Source organism: Elephantulus edwardii, unplaced genomic scaffold, assembly GCF_000299155.1.
Source record: "Elephantulus edwardii isolate Elephantulus edwardi_28Jun2011 unplaced genomic scaffold, EleEdw1.0 scaffold00033, whole genome shotgun sequence".
NCBI classification, from domain to species: domain Eukaryota; kingdom Metazoa; phylum Chordata; class Mammalia; order Macroscelidea; family Macroscelididae; genus Elephantulus; species Elephantulus edwardii.
The window spans coordinates 11,790,430-11,806,391 of NW_006399783.1; the positions used below are offsets into that span (position 1 = coordinate 11,790,430).

The 15,962-nt window shown below is 40.1% G+C and overlaps 1 pseudogene; it reads right to left on the reverse strand.

The window, feature by feature from the left end:
• Positions 1-9,467: 9,467 nt before the first annotated feature.
• Positions 9,468-12,311, reverse strand: LOC102875495 (annotated as a pseudogene).
• Between the last annotated feature and the right edge of the window lie 3,651 nt (positions 12,312-15,962).

Consider the following 15,962-nt stretch of genomic DNA (forward strand, 5'->3'; position numbering starts at 1 on the left):
GGGACAATGCAGGAGGGGAAGACCCCCTATGAGATGGATTGATTCGGTGACTGGGGTAATCGGGATGGGTGTGTCAGAGGCGGTGCAGTTGGCACAGGATAGAGCAGGGTTTAGGGCTGTTGTGCATAGGGTCGCTATGAGTCGGAAATAACTCAACGGCACATAACAACAACAACAACAACAGGGATTAAGGTATGCCTGATTCAGGCCATGGTCTTTATAATTACTTGCTATGCATCAATCAGAAAGATGGACAATGATTAAGGATGACAGAAAAATAAATGCCTTTGAGTTGAGGTGCTGGAGAAGAGTATTGAACATACTATTGATTGCCAAGAGAACAAACAGATTTGTCTTAGAGAGAATCAAGCCAAATTTCTCCTGGGAGGCAAGGATTTTGAAGGTCCATCTCAAATACTTTGGAGGGACCAATCCTTGGAGAAGGACATCATGCTTAGAAGGGTGGAGGGACAGCACAGGAGAGGAAGACCTCAGATGAGATGGATTAACACAGTAACTGCTATGTATCAGAGTCAGTGAGATTAGCTAAGGATAAGGCAGAGTTCAGATCACAGGGTCACTATGAGTTGCAGGCAACTCAATGGCCCATAATAACAAAGAAGACTTAGGACTTTATCAAATGCTCTTCAGCATTTCTCCCTTTTGTTTTGGCTTCTCTACATTCTCATGCAAGTTTCAGAGTCTCTTCTGACATCCAGTTTGGTTTTATCTTTTTCTTCTGTAATGACCTTTTTGTTCTCTTCATAGATGATATCCTTGATGTCATCCCATTTATTCCTCATACCTATTCAATCTGTATATGGAGCATATAATACAAGAAGCTAGACTATATGGGGGGGGGGAAATATGGCACTGTGACTGGAGGTAGACTCATCAATAACCTGCATTATGCACATGACACAATCTTGCTTGCAGAAAGTGAAAAATTTTGGCACTTGCTCAGAAGATCAAAGATTACCGTTTTCAAAAGAATTACATCTCAACATCAAGAAAACAAAAATTCTCAAAACTGGACTAATAGGCAACACCATGATAGATATCAAAAATAATTGAAGTTGTCATTTTACTGGGCTCCACAAACACCACTTACGGTAATAGCGTCCAAGAAATCCAAAGACACATTGCATTAGGAAAATCAGCTGTCAAGGTCCTTTCCAAAATACTAAAGAGCAATTGTATCAGTTTAAAGGCTAAGATGGGCCTGATTCAAACCAAGTTATTTCCAGTTGCTCCTATGCATCTGAAAGTTGAATGATAAATTAGAATAACAGAAGAAGAATTGATGCCTTTGAGTTATGGTGTTGGAGAAAAATACTGAATGTCCCATGGACTGCCGAAAGAACAAACAAGTCTGTTTTGGAGGAAGCTAAGGTGGTGCTAGGGCAAAGGTGGTGAAAATTCATCTCATATACACATGAAAGGGATGTTATTAAGCGGAGTCCAACCTTGGAAAAGGCCATCATATTGAGAAAGGTAGAGGATGAGAGAAAGAGAGAAAGATCCTCAACAAGATGACGTGGCACAGTGACTGTGGAGCATATCAGAGATGATGAGAATGTGGCAGGATAGGCCAGAGTTCAGATCTGTGGCTCACAGTGTCACTATGAGTCATAGTTGACTCAATAGCACCTAACACCTACATGTCCCCTTATACTGACTAGTGACATCCTCGATGACACTATTTCCAAATAACATCTTGGACAAGAATTTGGGAAGGGGTAGTATTCATCCTAGCACAGGTAGCCTTACAGAAAATTCCTGGGAGATCTAGTTTCTGTGGGACATTGGGTTCTGCTTTATTTTCTTCATCTCTCAACTCAGCTCTCTCTTTTTTTTTAATTTATTATTAATGTCAATGAAAATTTATAGAGACTTTGGATTTCCATTCATTCATTGTTGCATTTTTCTCCCCTCCCAATCCTCCTCCCCCACCCCCAATACACTCCCCTCTTGGAAAAGTAAAAGAAAAATTCTTTCATTGTTTTACAAACCCTCCCCTTAGGTCCATTCCACTAGGCAGCCTTCACTCTGGACTCCCGTCATGACAAAAATACCTAATCACATATCCCTTTTAAACAGTTTTCTCCCTCATCTGTTTCAATGCAGCATACATTATTGAACCCATCTTTCTCAGTCTCCCCCACCCCCGATGTCAGCCCTGTTTTACAACAGTGGCACTATGCAGTATTAGTCCTTTTGTGACTGAGATGCTTCACTCACCATACTGTCCTCCAGGCTCACCCATTTTGAATACTATTGCATGAGTTCCCTGCTTTTCAATGCAGTGTAGTATTCCATTGTGTGAATATACCACAGCTTCTCTATCCATTCGTTTGCCGATGGGCACCTGGGTTGTTTCCAACTCCTTGCTATTGTGAACAAAGCCACGATAAACATGGGTGTGCATATACCTGCTTGGATGTCAGTTATGGTCTCATTGGGGTATAGTCCCAGTAGTGGAATTGTTGGGTCAAACAGTATCTCTATTTGCAACTTTTTGAGAAAGCTCCATACCACCTTCCACAGTGGTTGCACCATTTTACACTCCCACCAACAGTGAATAAGGATTTCCGTTTTTTCACAATTTCACCAGTATTTGTTGCTTGCTGTTCTGTTAAATTTTTCTGTTCTGACTGGGGCGAAATGATATCTCATAGTTGTTTTGTCAGCTCTCTTCTAAGTTGGCACATTCTCAGGGAAGCTGTCCCTACTGTGACTTCAGAAGCTCCAGATTTTATCTTCTTCTCTTTTTCTCCCAAGTAGAAATGAGATACTTTTCCCCTGACATGTGTGCCTAAGTCCCGTGCTGGCTGAGTCAATTTCAACTCATAGTGACCCCATGTGCTTCAAAATAGATATGTGCTCTGTAGAGGTTTTAGCAGCTGATATCTTTGAAGCAGATTCCCAGGCCTGTCTTCTGAGGCAACTCTGTGTTTAACTCAAACCTCCAAACTGTCAGTTAGCACCCAAGCATTTAAGCTACTGCACCACCCCAGGGCTCCCAGCGAATCAAGCATTGTGACTTTCTGGTTTGGACTGCATGCCCATTCTTAAATTAATCACCATTTCTAAAAAGCCTTCTAAAAGATCTAAAAGATCTTCTAATTGACCAGATGCTGATCAACATCATCCCTCTGGAGAGCAGAGTCAGACTGAGAACTTTGAACTGTGAGTAGAGGCTGTTGTTGCTGTTGTTAGATGTAACTGAGTCGACCACCTGCTTAGCCACCTGCTGATGGATCTGAACCTTGTCCTATCCTAAGCCATCCTCATCATCTCTGATAAACCTGAGCCCATTGATAGAGTCACTGTGCCAATCTGTCTTGTTGAGGCTCTTACTCTCCTGCACTGGCCCTCTACCTTTCCAAACATGATGTCCTTCTCCAAAGACTGGCCCTTTCTGACAACGTGCCTAAAGTGTATGAGACAAAGTTTCACCATCCTGTCTCCAAGAGGAACCCTGATTTCACTTTCCCCAAGATATGACTGTGTGCTCTCTTGGTAGTACATGGGATACTTCTCCAAAAGAAGTTGGGGCACTACAGCCAGGCATGGGGACATGGGTGCTGGGAAGATAATTCAAATCCTTTGTTTATGTATTAATAATGACAAGTCTTTATATTCCACCATACTTTAGCAGGTTATAAACTGTTCTCCTAATCTCATTATCTCATTTGGATCTTGGCCCCATTGAGCCAAGTGATCTTTTTAAACATTCTGATGTTGGATGTGATACAGTAGCATTTACTTTTCTGCTTTTGAGTTGTGCAAAGCATATATGAAACAATAGCAAAGAGATGACAAGAATCAAGGGCCCATAAATAAGTGAACGGATAAAGGAACATTCACACAACACAACCTTGAAAAGCAGCACAAAATATGTGAAATACTTCATAATATGGATCAGTGTAAAACTACCTATGCTGAGTGATGTGATATGAGTCAGTCACAAAAAATGATATTGTAGTCACTATTACCAAAAGCTAAGTGAATGTTATCAGAGACAGAACCATTCTAGTATGGTTACCAAGAAGGGAAAGGGAAGGAGAAGAAAGTAAAAATTAATTCATAAGTGTTCTTATTGTTGCTATTATGTGCCATTGAGTTGACTTTGACTCATAGTGACCCTACATATCACAGATCAAAACCTTGTCCTGTCCTGTACCAACCCCACAACATCATATACTCAAGCCCATTTTTACTGTCACTCTGTCAATCCATCCTGTTGAGGGTCTTCTCTTTACCTGATATTATCTTGTTTTTCTAAGGACTTGCCCCTCCTGACAACATGCCCAAAGTATATAAGACAAATTTTCGCTATCTTTGCCTCTAAGGAGTACCCCAGTTGCATTTTCTCTAAAGGAGACTTGTTTATTCTTTTGGCAGTCCACAGGACATTCCGTATTCTTCTCCAACACCACAACTCAGAGGCATTGGTTCTTCTGTCATTCTTACTCATTGTCTAATATTCAGGTGTATAGGAAGAAACTGGAAATGGTACGGCTTGAATAAGACCTACCATAGCCTTTAAACTGACATCATCGCTCTTTAGTACTTTGGAAAGGACCTGACAGTAAACTTTCCCAATGCAACATGTCTTTTTGATTTCTTGTTCTCTACAACCATGGGTGTTAATTGTGGATCCAATAAAACAAAGTTGTTGAAAACTTTATTTTTTTTTTCTATTATGATGCTGCCTATTGGTCCAGTGAGGATTTTTGTTTATATTGAGATGTAATTGTTATTGAAGACTATAGTCTTTGGTCTTATTCAGTAAGTACTTAAAGCTTTCTTCACTATCTTTAATCAAGATTGCATCATCTACATAAAGAAGGCTGATGATGAGTCTTTCTTTAATCCTGACTCTTCATTCTTCTTCATAGGTCAGTTTCTAAGATGATTTACTAAGCATATAGACTGAATAGGGACAGAGAAAGGACACAATGCTGATGCTCATCTTTCCTGACTTTAAATCATGCAAAATTCCCTTCTCGTATTCAGGCAACTGTTTCTTGGTCTATGTTTAGATTTTGCATGAACACAATTAAGTGTTGTGAGATTCTCATTCTTCTTATGTTAACCATTGTTTGTTATGTCCACAGAGTCAAATGCCACTGCAGTCAATAAAATACAAATAAACACTCTTCTAGTATTCTCTGTTTCCAGACAAGACCGACATGACATCAGCAGTGATATTCCTGGTACCATAGCCTCTTCTAACCCAGTTTGAATTTCTGGCAATTCTCTGTCAAAATATTGCTCCAGTTATTTTTTTAAATATTTAGCATTCTTTTCTTTTCATACCATACTGTTGGATAACTTCAACATTCTGTTGGATCTCCTTTTTTTGAGAATGAGAACAAGAATGGATAATTTCTGATCAGTTGGACAGATAGCTGTCAGTAAATAGTGGATGATCAGACATTGTAAGTGATAAGCATTGTAATTAATGTTATAAAATATGCATGAATGATTGAAAATACAATATGCTTTCTAAACTTTCACTCAAATCACAATATTATATATAAACAACAGCAACAAAATAATACATCGGAAAGCATGTAGTAAGAAGGACCGAGATGGACCTGGCCTTCAGGCAAACATTGCTAGTACAAATTCTCTCCCACCACTGATTGTAAAATTGTACTCTGGAAGGCAGTTTGACATTTCCTCAGAAAGCTGAATATAGAAATTCCATATGACCCAGCTATTCCACTACGTGGAATATACCCTGAGAAAATGAGAACTGAGAAACAGAGACTTGTACACCAATGTTCATAGCACTATCACAAAAACATGGAAACAGCCCAAATGTCCAACCACAATTGAATGGTTGAGAAATTATGGTGCATTCACACAGTGAAATACTATGCAGTACAAAGGAGCAATCATTTAGAAAATTACTGCCTAACTTGGTAGGATGATACATTTAATATCCTCCCACAACTCATCTGGTTCAAGGCCTCAAACCTGTTCCTGAGATGATTCTGAAATTCAGGAGGGATGAAATTAAAGTCATATTTTGGCTCCTGTGGATTCGATTTAATTTTCCTCAGCTTCAGCTTGAACTTGCATATGAGTAGTTAGTTGGTGGTCTGTTCCACAATCAATCCCTGGCCTAGTTTTCACAGCTGATACTGAGCTTCTCCAGCGGTTTTTTCCACAGATGTAATCGATCTGATTCCTATGCATACCATCAGGTGAAATCCATGTGTATAATCTGCGTTTATGTCTCTTAAAAAACGTATTTGCAATGAATAAGTCATTGATTGTGCAAAATTCAATCATTCTATCTCCAGCTTCATTTCTGTCACCAAGTCCATGTTTTCCAACTACTGATTCTTCTTTCCTGTTCCCAACTTTTGCAATCCAGTCTATCTCTGCCTGTAAGAGTTGGTAGATATTATCTATTTCTTCTTCTTTGGCTCTGGTTGTTGGTGCATATATCTGAATGATAGTGATGTTCGCTGGACTTCATTGTAAGCGTATGGATATAATCCTATCACCCACAATGTTGTACTTCAAGATGGATCTAGAAATTTCTTTTTAACTATGAAAGCAACTCCATTTTTCCTCACCTTCTCGTCTCCGGAATAATATATCATATGATCATCTGACTCGAAATGCCCCATGCCAGTCCGTCTCATCTCTCCAATGCCTAGTATGTCAAGGAGAATTGATGCCTTTGAGCTCTGGTGCTGGAGAAGAGTATTGAATGTACCATGGACTGCCAAGAAAACAGATTCCTCCTAGAGAGGGTTAAACTAGGCTGCTCCTTGGAGACAAGGATTCTGGAACTTCGTCTGACATACTTTGGACATGTTGTAAGGAGAGACAGGTCTTTAGAGAGGGACATCATGCTGGTTAGAGTAGAGGGACAGTACAGGAGGGGAAGACCCTCTATGAGGTGGATTGATTCAGTGACTGGGGTAATCGGGATGGATGTGTCAGAGGCAATGAGATTGGCACAAGATAGAGCACAGTTTAGGGCTGTTGTACATAGGGTCACTATGAGTCTCAAACGACTCGACGGCACATAACAACAGCAACAACAACTTGGTAGGGACTGGAGAGCATTATGCTGAGTGAACTAACTCAGTCTCATAAGGACAAATACTGTATAAGACCATTATTGTAGAAAAGTATAATGATTCAAGGCGGGGGAGCAGAGTCATGAGAAGTGGGGAGGGAGGAGGAAGACCTAACCATTGGGTTGCACAATTTGATGGGTAGAGGGATGGGTAGGTAAATGAAAGGGGAAAGATCTGGTGTGAAAAACAATGTGTACGAACTTTGTAAGTAAACCAGTGTAAAATTTAAAAAAGGAAAAGGTTTTCTCCCACCTCTGTTTCTAAGTTCTTGGCTTGCCCTTTGTACCTCCTCCCGTGTGATCTAAGCTTCTGAAAAGCCACTGGAGTGTCAATGTGAGTCGGTTCCAACTTACCACTACATAACAACAAGTGCTGCTATAACAGAAGTACCACTAGTGGGTGGTGTCAATGAAAATGAAATCCAGATATGTGCTATCGCAATCAGAAGCCTTGAAAACCCTGTGCTACTCAGTGAGATAAGGATAACCAGGTACACAATAAGAAGCTCTGCATAAGTTCATTTATGTGCTATCTAGAGCAAGAAAATGCAGAGAGACAGAAATTGGAATTAAGGAGGGAAGGCAAGATGGGGAGTTATTGCTCAATAGAGTTTCTATCTGTGGTGATGAAAGCATTTTGGAAATAGTGGTGATGTTTGCACATTGTGGGTGTGATTAATGGCCACTGGATTGCACACTTGAAAATGGCTAAGATGGCAGGTTTTATGTTGTATGTATTTAACTACATTTTTTTTAAAAATGGAGTTATGTCTACATACCCACTATGCCTACTATGAAAATCAAGTAATCACAGTCAACTTTTACTTACTGTTTACGTGCTCCAGGCAATGCTTCTAAGTACTTTATAAACATCATCATATGAATCACCATAACAAACCTACAAAAAAGGTTCTGTCCCGGTCTCCCTTGTACTAGGAAGGAAGTGGGGACACAGTGGGCAGCTGTAACCCAGGGTCACACAGCAAGCAGCAGATTTAAGATACGAAGTCAGGCAGGCAAACTCCGGACCATGGGCTTCAACCCCACCCTGTGCTCCTTCCGGATCAAATGAGGTAATGCATGCAAACACTATGTAAACTGTAGCACACTATATAAATGTCACTTGTTATTACTTTTCTCCTTCCCCTCTAGTCATTAAAGCCTCAAGAGACCTCTTGAATCTACCGTTCAGATATTTCTCACTCTAGACTCAGTCCCTGATCTCGTGCCTGCTCTCAGTCTGCCTTTTGATGCCAAGCTACATCTGCAGACCCATCTAATTCTTTTCATTCTAGAGTTCAGGCTAAACTTTCTGTACATTCTGTACATTTTCTCTATGTGGTCAGCCAAGTTCTAGAGACGTGTTCAACCAATCAATGAGTTATAAAGACACGATATGACATCAGCGAAGAGCTCTGGCTTGAGTGACTTTTCTTGGTTAACATCATGTAGTCAGTCATTCACTCAGCAACTGCCAGTGTCCACCAGGATGAGCTGGGCCTTATTGGGCTAGAAATATCTTAGAGACAGAACTGCATGACTTTTGCCCTTCTGGAGGGCCCTCTGTGAAGGGGGTCAACCAGAATGGAATCTGGAGCCCAGAGCCACCAGGTGCTCAGAGAAGAGATTTGGCAGTATCATGGGTGAATCGGGCACAATGTTGGGAACTGGTCCCACTTGCTGTGGTGAAGGTGAGATATGAGTGAGAGGACTCATATGAGTAGAAGACTTGGGACAGTCAGAGCTGAGCCCATGTTAGCTACTGTCACCAAATGAATTGTTTCTTACTCCACCTGACAAAGAGCTTAACACTCAGTGCAGTACCCTTCCTTGTTCCCGTTACAAGACATTCTCTGTTGCTCTCGGGTTTTGTTTTATTCATGATGTCAAAAACATATGGCTGATGGATAGATAGAAGGAGAAAGAGAGGGAAAGTGAATGAGTAAGTGAGTGAATGAGTGAGTCATGGGCTTAATTGTTCCCCAAAAATATATGCATGTGAAAATTTTATAATGAGCCCTTATGATCTAATAAAGCAAGCAGAGGTAAAAGATTGAGTCAGAATTTTCAATTCTATCACATCCCTGATCCTCTGTAAAGAGAGTTTCTCTAGGGTGTGGACCGCATTGCCTTTTGGCCTATGGAGAGATAAGAGGAGCGAGAAGGAGAGACCTCAGTATCACAAAGGCAGAAGAGTGGGGAGTGGAGTTAAGAATTTTGGGTTCAGGTCCTTGGACTGGGAAGCCGCTCAATGCAGGAGAACATCAACACACATGGAGTTTTTCATTTCTGTTTTGGGGGTTTTTTTGGTGGTTTGTTTTTGTTTTTTTTTAATATGCCAAGTTCATCATTGGTTTCATTTCTTGCATTTGAAATACTCTTCAATGACATCCTTGGCCTGGGATTCTTTGCCATAGTCCTTAACGACTACACAACTGCAGCCGACTGCTTTGCGGAGCTTGCCTTCTCAGTCAGTGTTGCAGAGACCTACCCACTCCCCCAGTTTCTTATTATCATCAACCTTTATCAGGCTGATTTAGTGTTCAGTACAAAGGGCCTCTACTAACTTGACATACAAGGCTCATTACAGTTGGATGCAAGCACACATAGATGGGCTCGGCACTTGTCTAACTAAGGCTTTGGCAGCTTCCCGTATTCCACGTGCTAGGCCATCGTGGATGAGGGCGGTCTTTAGCACCTCTTGTAAAGCGGTATTAACGTCCACTACACCTCCAGCAGCAATGCCTTCCTTCCTCGGCCATGGTGGTGGGTTACGGATGGAGCGAAATCTTGAACGCACCCGGGCTTCCACCTCCGCACAACTCGGTGGCGACAGGGGAAAAGCACACAAGGAGGTTTTTAAGAAACTCCAAACCTATAGACACTGAAGGAAACGAGGACCTCCTTCTAGAACCAACAGAGAACAACTTCCGCCAGACCTGGTACCCTACATTTGGACCTCCAGTCTCCTGAACAGAATGAATTTCTATTTGTCAAAGTCATTCATTTGCAATATTGCTGTTAAAGTAACACTAGATAAGATGATAGATGATAGATAGATAGATAGATAGATAGATAGATAGATAGATAGATAGATAGTCTGCTATTAAGCCAACACTAACTCACGACACTTTTATGTACAAGAGGAGAAACGAATTGTCCATCCGGGCAGGGAAATTGTAGTAGTAGCTAGGGAGCAAACTGAACACAAGGGGAATATTGACACACTGTGATAAATGTGTGTGGAATTTGTCAAATGCATGCCTAAGTTGCTATGTAAACTTTTACCAAAAACTCAATAAAACATTATGTGAAAATGAAAGCAAGACAATGAAATAAAACATTGGCTTGTCCTCCATCATTCTCATGCTCACAAGCACAAGTCCATTGTTGCCACTATGGGGCCAGTCCATCTTCCTCAGTCTTCCTCCCCTTTGGTGGAAACCAAACGTCTCCTTTACCAAACGTCTACCATGCACACAGAGTATGAGAGCACAACCTTACTTCCCAAAGTCAACCACAGCAATGTTTTGGGTATTTCCCTCCAGTTTTTAAATGCATCTCTTTAAATTGCTACGTACAATTTTGCACTCCTTTTAAATGCAACAAGAAGTCAAAAATACTTTCCTGGCCTGCATAATATTGTTAGACATATTGTTGTTGTTATGTATTGTCAAATTAGAACTGACTTATAATAGGCTTTCAAAGTCTGTAAGTCACATGAGTAGAGATTGTCCGTCTTTGTCCCACAAAGTAGCTGATGGATTCAAACTTCCTGCTTTTGGGGTAACAGCACAACGTCTTACCACTAGGTCACCAGAATTCTCTTCAATAACTTGCAGGGCTACTACCAATGACTTGGTTGTTGTTGCTGTTGTTGTTGTTGTTGTTATGTGCTGTCGAGTCTGTCCTGTGCCAATCACACTGTCTCCGACACGCCCATCCCTTTTACCCCAGTCACTGAATCAATCTACCTCATAAAGGGTCTTTCCCTCCTGCGCTGTCCCTCCACCCTACCAAGCATGATGTCCCTCTCCAAGGACTTGTTCTTCCTTACAACATGTCCAAAGTATGTCAGACGAAGCCTCAGAATTCTTGACTCCAAGGAGCCACCCAGTTTAACCCTCTCCAGAATAAACCTATTTGTTTTCTTAGCAGTCCATGGTACATTCAATACTCTTTTCCAGCACCATGGCTCAAAGGCATCAATTCTTCTGTCTTCCCTAGTCATTTTCCAACTCTCTGTTGCATAACAAGTGATTGCAAAGACCATGGCCTGTATCAGATGCACCTTAGTCTCCAGAGAGACACCATTGCTTTTTAGTACTTTGGAGCAGTCCCTAACAGCAGACTTTCCCATAGCAATACATCTTTTAATTTCCTGGCTACTATTGCCGAGAGTGTTGACTGTGTAGCCAAGCAAACTAAAGCTTTGAACAATCTCAATCTCTTCACCATCCATTCTGCTTAAGATAATAAAATAATGTAACAACTCTGTGACCAAGAAATATCACTCCTACATATTTACCTAAGACATAAAGCATATACCCACAAAAAAAAACACCTCTAAAAATATTCACAGTAACTTTGTAAGAGTCAAAAACTAGAGGTGCATTAAATACTCCACTAACACTGTAAGATTGTTGATTTGGATTTTTAAGTGCCTGTTCCTTAAAAGACACACAGAACCAAGAGCCGTAAAACATTAAGAGTGAAAAGGTGTACAACTACCATAAAAACAGAAAGGAAGAAAGGAAAAGATGGGGGAGGGAGGAGGAGAGGAGATAAAGAAGTACTAATACCAGATCAAATAAATATTAATACCAAAATCACTATTAAATCTAAAGGAAAAAGTCATAATTCTGAAAGGAACATTTCAACAAGGATAGATAATAATTCTAAAATCAAGTATGCTTAATAGCACAATCTTAAAATATATGATGGAAATACTGTAAGAATTAAAGAAGAAATAGTCAAATCTAGGTTTTTATTGGAATATTCTGACACATATCTCCCAGTAACTGGTAACATAAATTAATAAGCACATAAAAATTTAATCATAACTCAAATTTATACAGGCTTTTTATTTATGTCAAAGTTATCAGTACAGTTGAATGGGAAAAGAATTGTCTTTGTCAATAAATAATGCTAAGCCAATATAAAACTTTACAGAAAACATTAACTGTGACCCTTACCTCATAACGCACATAAAATCCTATTATTACAGGAGGACTGTAATGTGGAAAGTAAAGCTATAAAGCTTCAGAGATAAATCATAGGGTAATATATTTTTTACCAGATAAGCATTTACCATAGATGGCCAAAAGAACAAATCTATCTCAGGTGAAGTGCAGTCAAGGTAAGGTGCTCTTTAGACGCAAGAGTAGTGGCATCATGTCTTATACATTTGGGTCACCTGGTCAGGAGGGGTCAGTCTTTGGGGGGAAAAAAACATCAAGCTAGGAAAACTAGAGAGTCAGCTAAAGAGAAGAAGACCCTTAATGAGATGGTGACAGCAACAATGTGACTGACATAGTGGTGAGGATGGTGAGAATGGCGCAGGATAGGGCAAGGTTTTGACCTGTTCAAAAGCGTCTCTGTGAGTCATAATTGTCTTGATGGCATACAACAACGACAAAAACCATAAACAGTACTATAAATAGAAAAGACAGATAAAATGGACTGCTTTAAAATTGAGAATTATCTATTAGTCACTAATAGATCATGCAAACCTCAGTCTCCATGACCTTAAACAAGAAGAAGATGGTACCCTCAAAACCCTATCCTAAATACAATAAGAGAGAGAATGACGGGGGAAAACCTCAAAAATAAAAAGACCAGGTTTACTGATCAGAGATAGATGGATGCCCCAACAGCACGGTCTATAGTCACTTTTCAGGCCTAGAACCGAACTCTCCCCGTGGCTGTATTTTCAGGCAATAATACCAAAATCCACTGCACTCAAGTCAATTCCAACTCCTAGAGAACCCATATGGGTTTCTGAGAACTATCCTTCTTTCATCCACAGAGTGGCTGGTAAATTCAAATCACTGACCTTTGGCTTAATAGTCCAACTACTAATGTGTCCAACTAATGACGTGTCACCAATCAAACCATAGCCAGATCCATAAGTATTCTTTAGAACAATCACCTTTTATAATTGTATCAATAGGACAACATTTCCCCTAAGACCAAGTTCAGAATGTACGTTGTTTTTGTTGTTAGGGGTCATCGAGTCAAGCACAACTCATAGCAACACTATGAACAAAAGATCTGAACCCTCTTCTGTCCTGCATCATCTTCACAGTTCCTGACACACAAGATCCAATTGCAGCAGTCACCATGTCAGTCCACCTGGTTGAGGGTCTTCCTCTCCTTCACTGACCTTCCACCCTCCCCAGCATCCTGTCCCTCTCCAAGGAATAGCTCCTCCCACCAACATGGCCAAAGTATGTGAGATGAAGCCTCATCATCCTTGCCTCCAAAGAGCACTCCAGCTGCACTCTCTCCAAGACATATCTTTTTGTTCTCTTGGCCGTTCATGGGATGTTCAGTGCTATTCTCCAATACCACAGCTCAAAGATGTCAATTATTTTTCTGTCGTCCTTATTCATTCATTGTCCAGCTCTCAGATGCATAACAAGTAATTGGAAAGACCATGGCCTGCATCAGAAGCACCTTAGTTCTCAAACATCATTACTTCTCAATAATTTGGAGAGGTCCCTAACAACAAATTTTTCCAGTGTAATCTGTCTCTTTATTTCCTGGCTGCTAGTACCAAGGATGTTAATTGTGGATCTAAGCAAGACGAAGCTGTTGACAATTTCCATCTCTTCTCCATCCATCATGACACTGCCTTTTGGTCTGGAGGTAAGAATCTTTGTCTTCTTGACTTTGAGATGCAATCCATGCTGAAGGCTGGATTTCTTGATCTTCTGCAACAAGTGCTTCAAGTACTCCTCCCTTTCTGCAAGCAAGGTTGTGTCACCTGCATAACACAGGTTATTCCTGCATAGGAAGCACATTTGTGAAAGAAATAGTTGGAGAAGCTCAGTGTCAGCAGTCAAAACCTGGCCAAGGGTAGAATGTGGATCATATCATCAACTACTCATATGCAGGTTCAAATTGAGGCTGAAGAAAATTAAAATAAGTCCACAGGAACCAAGATACGATCTTGAATCAATTCCATCTGAATCTCAAGATCATCTTAAGAATAAGTTTGAGGCATTGAACACCAGTGATAGAAGACTAGATGATTTGTGGGATGATATAAAGGATATCATCCATGAAGAAAATAAAAGATCATTATAAAAATGGAGGAGAGGGCAGCTCTGGTGGCCTAGTGGCAAGAAACTATACTGCAATCCCAGAGGTGCGCAGTTTGAATCCGCCAGATGCTCTACTGGAGAAGGAGGGACAATCTCCTCCTGTACCAGTCAGATCTGATTTGACGGTTCATGCACAAAAAACCAATAAAGTAAAAATAAATTTTTAAAAAATGGAGGAGAAGAAAAACTATAAACAGATATCAGTAGATACTCTATAGATTGCATTGGAGTATCAAGAAGCCAAAACAAAAGGAAATATGTTGAAGTGAAAGAACTGGACAGAAGATTTTGAAGGGCAGCTAGGGAGGACAGAGCAAAATATTATAACACAATGTGCAGAGAGCTGGATTTGGAGAATATAAAGGGAAGAATTCACTCTGCATTTCTCAAGCAGAAAGAACTGAAAAACAAATTTAAGCCTCGTGTCACAATATTGAAAGATGCCATAGGCAAAATATTGAATGACCCAGAAAGCATCAAAAGAAGATGGAGGGAGTTCGTTCCTCAGAGAGGGCAGCAAAATAAAAAAAAAAGAAGAGGAAGAAGAAGAAGAAGATAGAATACACAGTCACTGTACCAGAAAGAAGTGACTGATACTGAAAATTTTCAGGAAGTACCATATGAATAGGAGCCAATGGTAATGAAGAAGGAAGTAGAAGCAGCATTGAAGGCACTGGCAAAAATGAAGGCCCCGGTAATCATTGGGATATAGAATAAGGGTTAAAATAAAAGAAAAAATACAAATAGGGAAGAAATTAGATGAGTGATGTTATGTTGTCATAAGAATGGCAATGAAACATGACATGAAACAAAATGTGTATGAATGGAATTGAACTGAATGGAAAATTGATCTGCTTCATCCAGCTCACAATGAAAAGTTAAATTCATCAAGTTAATACATATATATTGGATGTCAGTTTGAGAGACTAAGAATGATGATGAGAACTATACTTGCCTGGATTTACTGTACTGCATTGTTCTGCCTGCTGTAACCATATTGTGTATTGTATAAAACTGAGTTTAATGAGGTGCTCTTGGCACAGATGAAATGGTCTCAGCACATATCCAGGCTAGCCTACTTGGAAAACTGATTCAGTCTTGAGCATGTACCACTATGTATAAAGAGAGATACCATTCATTCTCCACAAGGACTGATATGACCCCTGCTCAGATGTTATCATCATAACTATGCACGTGCCATAAGGATTTCAGAACACTGCATCTCTCTCTCCCGGTCCTGAATAATGACTATCTCTGTTAACGTGGATTATCATTGTGCTAATGTCCTTTTATTCAACACTTAGAAATGCAAAGTTTGTTCCATGTACCAAAATATTATCATTAAGACAGTGAAAGGCAAGCCACCAAACTGGAGAAGATATATAAAGAACTCATACAATTCTATAAGGAAAAACAGACCCACCACACAAACCAACCCCCCTCCCCAAAATGAGTAAAACCTCAAACAGGAGTTTCACAAAAGAGTATATCTAAATGACCAATTAGTTATTTATGAAAGACTA